Source organism: Pteronotus mesoamericanus, unplaced genomic scaffold (genome assembly GCF_021234165.1).
Source record: "Pteronotus mesoamericanus isolate MK-2021 breed Mesoamerican mustached bat unplaced genomic scaffold, CSHL_Meso_final contig_164, whole genome shotgun sequence".
Taxonomy (NCBI): Eukaryota; Metazoa; Chordata; class Mammalia; order Chiroptera; family Mormoopidae; genus Pteronotus; species Pteronotus mesoamericanus.
The window spans coordinates 28,533,928-28,546,743 of record NW_026555065.1 but is presented as its reverse complement, the minus strand read 5'-3'; positions in this window follow the sequence as shown (position 1 = coordinate 28,546,743).

Below are 12,816 nucleotides of genomic sequence, written 5' to 3'. Positions count from 1 at the left end.
TTTGATGGTTAAGCCAAATATCTAGGCATCATCCTTAATTCCTACTTTTCTTTTACCCACCATTAGCAAACTCTATTAGCATCACCTCTAGAATATGTGACAAATCATCCCTTCTTCTTTATTGCCTCTGTCTCCTACCTCTCCAACCTTATCTTCTTTATTACTATGCTTCTCCCACACCAGCTCCTCCCTGTCTCTTTCCCCAGGTCTTCACAGAGTTAATCCTTGGGGGAGAGAAAGACTCTCCAATCAAAAAGTCGATATCTCTTCTTATTCTCTAATTCTGTGTCCTAATTTATTTTCTTTATAGTACTTAGCTGAATCTTAAATTACTCCATTTGTTTGCTATTTAGTGTCTACTTTTGCACTGAAATATAAACTCTGTAAGGACAGGGCTATTATGTTGAGCTCCTAAAATGAGGTTAAATGAATAAATGGAAGCTGAAAGTTAGGTCAAAGTGGAAAGAGTAGTGATGGAGAAGGAATAAAGCAATCAATATGATCAAATACACACTTTTAAGAAAATATCACTCTGGCTGTAGAGCAAGAGTTGATACCAAAACCAGGGGGGAAGTTTCTAGAACAGTATGAGTGAGTATGGGGAAATTTCTAGAACAGTACGGAGGAGCTTGTACTGCAGGGGCAGAGATGGGGATATGTGAAAGGATCCCAGAGATATTTTGGAAGAATGTCACTTGATGTCCTATCACACATGGGTATGAAAACGAGGGAATGGGAGATTTGAAGGATGTTGCCAAGGTTTTTTGTTTATGTGTCACTGACATAGGGACATTGGAAGAGGCCAAGGTTTAAGGGACAAATCCTGAATTGTGGCTTGAGGATGCTAAGTTTGATTTCTCTTGACATATTTGTGAAGAGATGAAAAACGTCTGGAGCTCTGAGGAATGATTTAGGCTAAAGAAATAAATTTGTGAGTCATTGGTATATACCTAGGTGGTGACTGAGGTCATATACATGGATGAGGTTACCTAGGAAAGAAGTACAGCATGAAAAGAGGAGGAGGCAAGAGGAGAAGTGGGGAGATAGAGAACATGGCTATCGTAAAACCTTGGAAAAGGATAGAGGTAGCTTGGGCATGGATTGCACAGGTTGGGATGAAAAATAGCAGGTAGATTTTGACTGGGTTCTAGGAGTAGATGTGGGAGAATCTGTTGATGCATATAGTGGATGAAAAAGGGAACATGGGAAATCCCTAGGTTTTTGGATTCAGCAACTGGGTGAATATTTATGATTTTTCCTGTGAGGTGGAAGATTGAAGGAGAAATGAATTTGGAGATGGGTGGAGATTAGGTCAGGTTAATAAAGAGTTGTTTATTGTCTTTCACCTCACATGGTAAATTGGAATATTATTGATGTAATTCTGCTGTTTCCTTGGGCTAGTACTGACAACTGGGGCTCTAAAATATTCTTTCAAACATTTTCTTTATTCAGTGACATTACCTGCTTCATAGAGTACTACTAGTATAATTCCACAACCTACTTTATCACCATCCATCAGGGTATGAGAAATATCATCCACTTTCCAAGTGTTAGAATTAAATAATCACAATGGAGTTATTCAGGATAATTTCTTGACCTGAGTAACAACATCATAGTCCTGTTTCCCAGTCAAAAAAAGAAAAGAAGAATATAAGTCAGTAACTTAGGACTTTTCTGAATTTAAAACTAAATCATACTATTTCTTTCAGATAGAACTACGTAGGTTTAAAGGAATTGAAAATTAAATGTATTACTAAAACAACCTTACAATATTAATTGGACCACAACTTAATAGGTGATCATATACTTTGTCATTCAAGCCAGTACATTTTTGAGAGTGAAAGGAGTTATTGAAGATTACAGGTAAACACTCGGACTGTTGAAGCATTTGGGAACTTCAGGGTATCTTGAGAATGAAAGTCCAGGACAGTATCTGGTTTCATTTGGCTAAATCAGGTGTTAAAAAATGAAGAATAAAATTAAAAGGAAAAGCAAGAATTCTGCATCTACTTAATGTTTTTTCTCTTGTTTTTAATGTGTTTGATTTAAATACATGATAACAGACTAAGTTTTAAAAGTCAGTTTGTTTACATACCTGTGAATTAAATTTGTGGTACAAATCCAGATAAGATTCTCATTTCATTATCTCAACCTAGGTCATATATCAGTGCTTTAAAAGTATAAAAAGAATGCTACAGACTTATATCATCTATATGTTACAAGAAAAGTTAAACAAATTTTTTTTAAAAAATAGAGATTGAAAAAGAAATTCCAACACTATTGTAATGAATACATAGAATACATATATTAATAGGTTTTTAAAATAAATGTATACAAAGGAAATATGTTTGCATATAGAAGAGTAAGACTATTGTGTCTAAGCTAAACCAAGCTCAATATCAAATCTTTAGTAATCAAAGGGAAAAGGTTCCCCATGATGTAAATATATACTTGGGGATGTTTATTTTCTCATTTCAGTTTCATTTTCAAAATATGCTGTATTTTTCTGTGCAACCCATTTTTTATCTGCCCAATTACTAGCAATCTTTTTTTCTACTATCAAAAATGATCATTTGTTTCTTTATTGTAGTAGATAAAACATCCTTTCATTGTTTGAGCTCACAAGCTGTGCAGATCTTACCCACTGTTCTTGCCTCCAGCACTTCACATTATTGGTGTATTATTTCATGCATGCCCTACTCTTTTATCAATTGCTTTTGAAGTAATGTTAATAGACTAGAAAATTGAGACATTTATGAAGTATAGGCAGTGTTTATGAAAAAATCCATAAAATATGACACAGGCAAGACAAGATAAAAGCAGCATTTTAATAGATTATGGCAAAGAGATCCTGTCAGATTTGACAACTGACTCCTTCGAGATCACTAATTTTTATGGGATTAATTCTGTGGTATAAAAAATGAAGTTAAATGTCCTAATTAATCTGAAAATAGCACACCCACAATTAAACCTTGTGGCCCCTTCTTGGATTGGGGCTGCAATGATTTTTGAAAAGTAATTATCTCATATTCTTAATGAAGAAGGTTTTCCTTTTCTCATTTTCTTTCTGTCATGGCATTTCAGCTAAAAATCTACCTGGATTCAAACTTGAATAGCAGTCTTCTGATATATAAATCAGTTCACAGCTGGTGTATAGCCACATCCATCAGACTTGTGAGCTATATACTTTTGATTGGTTTATGTATTAAGAAAATAAAATTTAGAGAAGTGGTACAGGAGTGAGGTGGTAGACAAAAACCTAGAGTTTCTCCATACTTGAGCAACTATTCTTTGTTCCACAATTTGCAACACCCAGAAGGATACCAAATTCCTTTTTCGTACAGAGGTGATAATATGGTAAGGCCCTATCTCTTACATAGGAGCCAGAAAGTATGTTATGTAGGAATTATAGAATAAGCTATTGTCTGGCTTTTCCTGATGTTGTGGCAGGCTGCTCAAGAAATGTTGGTTCCATTCCCCTTTCCTCCTTTCACCCTTAGTGTTTGAGTTTAATAATGCTTTATGTAAATGTGTGATGTTATCTGTATGTAATTAGGTATAAATAATATAATTTATTAAATATAAAATATTTAAACATATTTTTAAGAGTTAATGTTAATAATAATGAATCCTAACCTTTCAATTCACATTCATTATTTCATTTCATCCAGCTCCAGGCAACAGTTCCAAAGACAAGCATTACTGTTACCACCTTGTTAAAAGCAGGGAAACTGAGGCTCAGAGATGTTAAAGAAATTACCCTTATCATAGCTATATAATAGACAAGAGAACAGATTTTTGAAGTTAGATCTCCTGACTTGAAATCCTACACTTTTTTCATTATATCTTTTCAATCATAAATAACCTATAGATATAGTAAAGTATTCTATCAGTTGTGGTGAAGAGATAATTATTCAAATCATTGAGTGTTCAAGTTTTAAAAACAGGAGTTTAATGACTACCTACTTTTCATTTGGATAGTCTCCTTTTTGGAGGAATAGAAATACAGCTGTCTTTTTTTTTAAGTAGTTCTATGAGAAAATATATGATTTCCTTCCTTGAGTTCCATGAGATAGGAGGACTGTGAAAGTTAATCTTTAAAAATTTTTTTTTTCATTTATAGTCTATGGCCCTGGCAATAGATAAGCTGTGATTTTATTCTGGAAGATAATACTAGAGCTAAATGGTAGGGGGTTACCATATTTGAGAGAAAGATCTTTTAAATTGTTATTACTTGGCAAAGCAGCATCAATATTAAGAAAGTAGATATTGATATTCTTAAGTTATAACAATGTTGTTTTCTGATTTTTCAAAGTCTTATTACAAATGGTTTAAATATTTTGGCAGAACTGATCAGTTGATTTGGTTAACATGGTTAAATGACTTAATTTGACCTCTAACTTATGGAATGCATTTCACATTGGAGGAATCTTAACAGGCTAACCAAAAGCTCTCATATTTCAAATGAGGAAATAAAGAATTAAGAGATGCTAAGTGATTTGCGTCAGGATCATATACAAATTATGCTGCACATTCCTGACTAGAATACATTACTTCTGATTCCAAGTCCAAGATCTACTTCTAATAAATTACTTTAACTGACTCTATCAGACTATTTATTATTCTTGATTAACCAAAATCTTAGCACAAGATGTTAGCACATCTTCTGACGGAACATTCTTCAACAGGCAAAACATTTAAGAACAGAAAGGCCCAGCTTTATAAACATGATTGCAAAGAGAAGTCCTAAGCTGACAGAAGGAGAAAATAATATATGGCACCTGTTTCAACTTTAAACTCTCTAATACCAAGAAAACACCTTAAAGCTCTTGCCTTGGGTAAAAAATATTTGAAATGCCAAATCCGGTTATCAATCCATCTCTATGTGTGTCAGGAAGGATTACTACAGTTAAGTATATTCTAAGCCTGTTTATACCCAGCATTACTCCTAAAGTTCCAATGAGAGTGCCTATTTTTATTTTTATTTTTGAAGTGACACTAACCCGAAAAGAAAGAAAAAAAATGTATGTTAAATCCATTCTTCAAAGCTCATCTCCATGAAGCTATTTTGATAGGTTTTTTTTTTAAAGGAAACAAGCAGCAGCTAAATTAGATAGTCTCACTCTCACATTCTCTGAATACAAATAACAAATGAACGTGATGTATTTACAGAGTTTGAGAACCAAAGGTGAAAGTCTGCTTATTTATACAGTTATTATGTCCTAGAATTGAAAATAGAAGCTATTAGTCACAGAGGAGCACTTTTAATGTTGTTTTCACATCTCCATATAAGAACAAACAATGAACTCTCCTTGTATGCATGGTGTGTGCAATAGGGAGTTTTCACATGGCCAGATCATGTACCCAGCAATGCTACAGAGGTACGTAAAAAGGTTTTTATTAAAACACTTAATAATACTTGTTGAATAAAGAAACCTGGGCACCTCTGAATCAGATAGTATGCATTTGATTCTAATATATAGGGTGGGTACTTCATTTTAAATGTCTTTAAACGGTACACAATGACTCTTTCTAGGGTATGTAATATCTCCAAATAATTATCACTAACATTCCTTAAACTCACAAAGTATTCAATATCATTGGATAGGAAACAATGATCTTAAAGAATGTAGAAGTATTTTTCATGACTTTAACTGAACTATACTCTGCCACAGTAACATTTTTCCAAACTCATTTTGTTTTCATTTCCTGATTACTCCCATGATTCAAGCCACCTTAGGTTGTAAATTTTAGATAACTTCTTTTTAAATTCAATTACCACACCAGAAGTTTCATAATTGACTTGAGATCTACTGTCTTTCTACTTGCCACAAAACCACCTGTGTTACAGTTTTAGGAATGATGCAGATATAGGAGAAATTTTAGATTCTTGGTTATTGTGCTTAGATCATTTTTTAAAAACCTATTAAAGATTACAGATCAACAGAATTCTATACATATTTCTAAGAAAGATCAGTTATATTTTATTTTTCAATTGTTGTAAAAAAATTCTATTCTTTTTTACAGCCATCAATCAGAAGACACAAAATAACATTAAAATAGAAATAGAAAATTAGCATGATTGAAAAGAAACACACATATAGTCTGACCTCAAGGGTCAATGTGATAAATGAAGTTCTGTAATTTTTTTAATGGCTATGCTGCTATTCTTGTGTTAGGTAATGGCATTGTTGGAACAGTAAGCCTTTAACATCTGTGCACTTTGGATCACCTTAAGCCAGCTGGTTCCTCTCAAAATTGCTCATCTTTTGTTCTTACTATTTTCTGACCTGGGCCCCTAGCCTTAAGACAGCTATGTGCTTTCTGTAGCCAGGATATCCTCTTCAAGACTGTCAGACAATTTCAAATGATTGATGTGCTAGTCTGGTGCTCTGGTATTTTTCCTGTTAGTAAGTCTCCAGTAAATCTACAGCTCATTCTATAAGAATGCTAATTTGATCTACTCTTACTTAACTTCATGCACATTTTTCTTGTTTTCCTGTCTCTTTGGAGGTGAGTTTGAAGTTTATAACATAGCATGTTTCTAAAATAATTTTTTACAATATTGCATATAAATAAAACACATTTCCCACCAAGGGAAACAATTCAAGCAGTGAGCTCAGCTGACTCTCTTCCCTCCAGAGCTTTGCCATGTATCTATTCTGCAAACCTGAAGCATGATTCCTAGGTCCACTGAAAAATAGACATTGAGAGGGAAGGAGGAGGGGGGTGATGGGGGAAAGAAGGGGAAGGGTCAAATCAAGGAACCTGTATAAAGGACCCATGGACAAAGCCAAAGTGAGGAAGGACTGAGGGTGGGAAGTGTGGGTGGGTGGGGCAGGCAGGGGAAATTGGTGGTGTAAAAACAGAGGCAAATGTATTCGAACAATAAATAGATAGATAGATAAATAATTTTAGGAAAACAAAGCGTCAAAGAAAATCAATGCAATGCTTTGAAAAATGTTGGAAGACAAAAAAAATAGACATCATTTAGCTGCTTGCCTTTTACTTCTCTTTTCCTACTATTCCTTACTATGCTTATCTGGACGCTGCTCTAGCCCTTCCCTCAAGATCAGAGGCAGGCAGTCTTAGACTCCCCTATACCTGAAGGCCATTACTCGTTCTGCTCCACAGGATCACTGATGGCAACTCTCATCTCACAGAAGCTGCGCCCTGAGTCACAGTCTTTTATCAGTCCAAGCCCAGGCAAGGCAGAATCTGGCCCTTTCAGGTTGTCAAGTGCTTTCCTTGCTTTAGACATGTTTTCATATAATAACAGACCTCCATCAACCTTAGGGCATCAGTTCTTAACATCTTGCATTAACACATGTTGAACGATGTTTCCCAATGAACCTTACCATTGATTTTTTGGGGCCTTCTATGACCTCCCATTATGAGGTTTAGAAATGAGTTTCAGACTTCAACCTTTTGCTTTCATTCTTGACCATATACGGACTTTTCTCCATTACCTCCCTCAGTAAGCTGCTAGGCCCCATGCTTCCCAGGATCCTGTAACTACCACTACACAGCCTTCTTTCTGTAGAGAGCGTATCCAACATGTCCAACTTGACTCTGAAAGTAAGACCTGGATGTCCTGTAAATGATCTCATTGGGTCAACTAACAAAATTGGAACGCAGAAAAAAGATTAGAAATCTATGTCAGCTTCCAATTTACTTGTATGTAAGAGACTATTCTTATTTTTAGAAAAAATACACACCAAAGTTTATGAGTAAAAGACTATGCAACTAACTCTAAAAAGGTTCAGGAGAAATGTACGTGTGCATGTATGTACCCACATAAACATATGCATAATTTTTACATGTTTTATATATCTATACACACGGACATATATTCAAAGAGAGAGAGAGAGCAAGGAAGCACACTCACATCTGATAAGGTAAATGGGGCAATATGTCAACACCAGGTGAATCTCAACAGAAGATATATGAGTGTTCTATGTACTATCCTTATTCTTGCAATTTTTCTGTTGGTGAAGTAACTGTAAAATAAAACCATACAGAAACAAAAAGTGTGCTTTAGAATGCCAGTAGCTTCTACCATTTCAGGATACAGTCAACTATAGTGGGGGTGCGGCATCGGGGAGACCTGAGGCAGGCAAGGGATTCATGTAGTAGACAGAAGTCTCTTAATAGAAGTGCCTGGTGGTCCAAAAGGGAAAGAATATACTTGGATAATCCATAATTGGAAAGACAACTGCTCTAGAGGGGGGAGTACATGCATATGTCCAGAAAAGACAATAAACATTTAGGAGTTGAAATATTTGCATTTTATGGAGATGTGTAAAAACTGACTTTGTGTATTAATGTCTATGTTATTTGTATTTCTGTACACCAAATGTAATAAATGTAACTTGAATGTAATAATAAGAAGATCAACACAATGGGTACAGTTAATATGTGCTTATCTGAAACTTAGCAGATAAAGAGATATTGCCAAAATAAACAAGCTGAAAGTGAGAATGGACATTCAAAGTACATTATTGTGTTACTGGAACATCTGGTACTAACACTGTCAAGTTTACATATGTTCTCAAATACTTATTTATGTAACAATCAAATGCTAAGCATTCCAGCTGCACTTGTAAACTTTTTATGAACTGAAGTCATATGCACAAGCTCAACTAAATATACTTGACAGAGGGAGGAGCGTGAGGAAACTATTAACTCTCAGAACTGAAGTTTGATTGCAGTCAGCCTTCTGGCAGTGTAATGAGCCAGTGTTTGGTATGAGGGCTGAGCTACTGGCTCATGTGAGAGTCATTTCATCCTGGAAGGTAGAATCAGAAATATCTAATCAATGGGTCAAATTCATGACTTGGCAGCTACCTTTTTTGGACATAACACTCAGGAAGGAAAACTATAGACAGGTAAAAAGTAGAGCAAAGAACAGGAAGATGTAAAGTCATTAAGAGTATTTGATACTAAACTGAAAAAGTATTTTGCTCAACATAACCTTGAGCTAGGACTGGTGCTCTGACTGATTGTGGCAATGCATAGATTAGAAAAAAGACCATAAAAAGAGGAGGAGCTTTGGTATCATTATTATCTAATATTACTCCTAATGAGAACTAGCTGTGTGAAAGTTGCCTCCTTAGAAGTTTTCTCTACATTCCCACAATGGTTTCTGTAATGTCACATTTGAAAATAGCAGTTTTACTCTTTTTTAAAACAAAACTATAATTTGAGATAATTGCAAAATAATTTTGTCTTCAAAATATCAGAGGAATTTGTATAATGTAAAAAAGTTCTTTAAAAATCATTACCAAACAGAGGGCCTTCTTCATGACTATTATCTGAGTTTAGCAATTTATGTTCAATGCTTTGGGACAAAAAATAAAAAAAAATAAAAAATTAAAAAGACAGGAATAGCATTTAGATCTGTTTTAAGTACAGCTATCTGAAATGTTCTCTTGTTTTGACTCATTCCAGAAGGAAAACTTAAAACAATGAGTAAATGAGTATAAGTTACAAAGAGGCATATTTTAGCTCAACATAAGGATTTTTAAAATAGAGTTGTCCAACAGAATGGATTGTTTTAGGAAATGATGAGCTCCTTTGCTAAAGATATCCAAATTGAGACCGGATGAGCATATGCCAAGGATGCTGCAGGAAACATTTCTGCACTGTGTGGGAGGTTAGCCAACAGAAGATGATGTCTTAGGTTCTTTTCAGTGCTAAATTTTATAATCTTATGACTATTCCAAACATGAATAACTACTTTAATGATACAAAGTCTGAGGCCTTGTTAAAAGAAAAAAGAAAAAAACCCCCAACAAACTAACGTTACTTGGTGTCTAGGGAAAGAAGACTATATAAAGACATTTTTTTCTTTTAATGCCAAGATAAGGAAAGTTATAACATTCTAAAAGTATATGCTTTATGATGCATGCAATTATTTTATAAAATTTAGAACAAACAAAGCATGCATTATGAACTAAAGAAAAAGAAGTCATTTGTTGAATTACTGAGTTACAAAAAACAGGAGGATAAGAAACTAAGCAGAAAGCTAATAAAGGCCTGAGCAAGGTTCCCATTATCTCACAGGCCTATGGAAACAAAAACTAGAGTTCGGAAACTTCAAACCTGAGAGAGAGAGAGAGAAAGAGAGAGAGAGAAAGAGAGAGAGAGAGAGAGAGAAGCCCCCAGAATCTTAATTATGAATCCAGATGTCCACATACTTGAAAAGAGGAGACAAATGAGAGGTAGATTGAGCATTATCAAATCTGCAAGTGAGTCCCAGAAGTAGAATAAGGTCATCTGTCAACACTCTATTGGCCGGAAAGATCCATAGAAGTAGAAAACATTATCCAGAGTCACTATAGCTTAGCTAACATAATATTTAGCATTAATAACAAAATATGCAGACATAACACAAAACAGGACAGGAAACAAAACCAGATTAACATATGACCCATTTATTGGAATTATCAGGTTGGATAAAAAGAGCTTTAATTAACATGTTCAAAATAAATGACATGACAAATTTACAGGTTCCAGACAGCTAGAATATATAAAAAAGGACTCAAATAGAAATTTTAGGATGAAAAAATAACTGAAATTAAGAACACAGTAGGTTGGTTAAATAGAATATTGGAAGCTGAAGAGAGGGTAAGTGATCTGGAAGAAATACCAGAAAGTATTTTGGCTAAAATTTGAGGAATAAAAAGAATGAAAATGCTCAAAAAGTTTGTAGCTATAATATGAGACTGATTAAAAAAAAGCAAAAGTCTACCTACTTGTCCTAGAAGATGGAGGAGAAAAAAAAAAAAAGACAGGAAGCAATTACAAAGATAAAGACAATTGAGAAAATAAAGGCAAAGAATTTTTAAAGTGAAAGGGGGGTAAAGAAACCTCTCTGGGTCACATCATAGTAAAACTGCTGAAAACTAAAGACAAAAGGAAAAAAACTTGAAAATAGCCAAAGGGGAAAAATATATCTTACCTTCACAAGTACAGAAATAAGAATGGTATTTGACTTCTTAATGGAAATAATGAAAGACAGATAATGCAGTGATTTTCAACATTTCTCATCTAATGGCACATATAAACTAATTACTAAAATTCTACAGCACACCAAAAACATATTTTTTGCGAATCTGACAAAAAAATAGGTATAATTTTGATTCATTCACACTGGATGGCTGTTGTTGTGTGGGCTGCTGACATTTTTTTTTTTTTATTTGACTGCCTAAGGGAAAAGAGGTCAGTGTCTCTAACTAAATAGGCGGGTATTGCATGGTTTAAAAATCCTTGCAAGCAGGATTTCCAGTCAAGACGGTGACATAGGCAGACATGGCTCACCTCTTTGCACAACAACAACAAAATTCCAACTAAGAAATAGAACAACTATCACTCAAAACCATCAGAAATCGAGTTGAATGGAAGTTTGACAACTACAGAATTAAAGAAACCATATCCATCCAGACTGGCAGGAAGGCGCAGATGCAGAACGGACTGGTCCCTCACCCATATGTGGTAGATAAAAATTCAGGAGGGATGTCTCAGGAGTGAGGAGTGAGGAGTCCTGGCCTCACACCAGGCCCTGCAGTCCAAGGTTCTAGTGCCAGGGAGGAAAGTCCCCACAACCTCTTGCTGCAAAAACCAGCAGGGGTTGAGTCGGTGGAAGAAACTACTAGAGTCCCAAGCAGTTCCTCTTAAATAACCAACATATGGAATCACCTACCCCAACTCACTCCCTCTGAGCTCCAGCAGCTTGTAAGGCACCGGTGGTATACTGGGAGAAACTGAATTGTCTGGTATTAAGGCAAGCAGAGGCCTTGTCCCTTTTCTAAGTCTTCCCCCAAAGGAGCTGGCAAGCTGGTACCATAACTGAGACTTCATCAACCTGGCTAACACTGTTTGACCAGCCTTGGAAATCCCCAGAGAATCAATCCCACCCAACTTAAGGGCCCACCAAGCTGCTTTTCCATGTGAATGACAGGTCTTGGCTCATGCTTCACAACTTCCTAAATCCTATCAAATAAGCAACAGCTGGCCTCAGTGAGCCCCAGGCCCACCACTAGCAGAAGCCAGTCTTGATTCACAGCTTGGCTTTGCCTGGGAATATCCAAGCCCAGCACAAGTAGCAGCCACCTCAGATTGCTTTATGGGTCAGGTAGGGTGGCAGCAGGCAAAACACAGGTAGGGGATGACCTTGGTCTGTACTACCCAGGAAACCCCAGGGCTAGCGCACCCAGTGGACAGCTACAGACCATATCAGAGCACCACTACCCTGCCTGCGCCTTCACAGCTGATCCTTTGCGGAGGGTGGAAATTGGAGGTAAGTGGTCACAGCCAATCCTTGCAGCTAACTGGCCTGATAAATCCCACCCATTGATCTGCCAACAGCAACCAAGGCTCAACTACAAGAGGAGAGTGTACTCAGCCCACACAAAGGGCACGTGTCAAGTACCCAGCTTGGGTGATAGGGGAGGCTGTACTACTGGATCCTACAGGTCACCTACTACATTAGGCCATACTTCCAAGACAGGGAGTTGAAGCAGCTCTGCCTAGTACATAAAAACAAACAAGGGGAGGTTGCCAAAATGAGAATACAGAGAAAAATGGCCCAAATGAAAGAACAGATCAAAACTCCAGAAAAAGAGTTAAATGGAATGGAAATAAGCAATCTATCAGATGCACAGTTCAAAACACTGGTTATAAGGGTGTTCGAGCTACTTAACAAGGACCTAGCATAAAAAAGGTCCAGTCAGAAATGAAGGATACACTAATTGAAATAAAGAACTTACAGGTAAATAGCAGTAGAGTGGATGAAGCCAAAAAATCAAATCAATG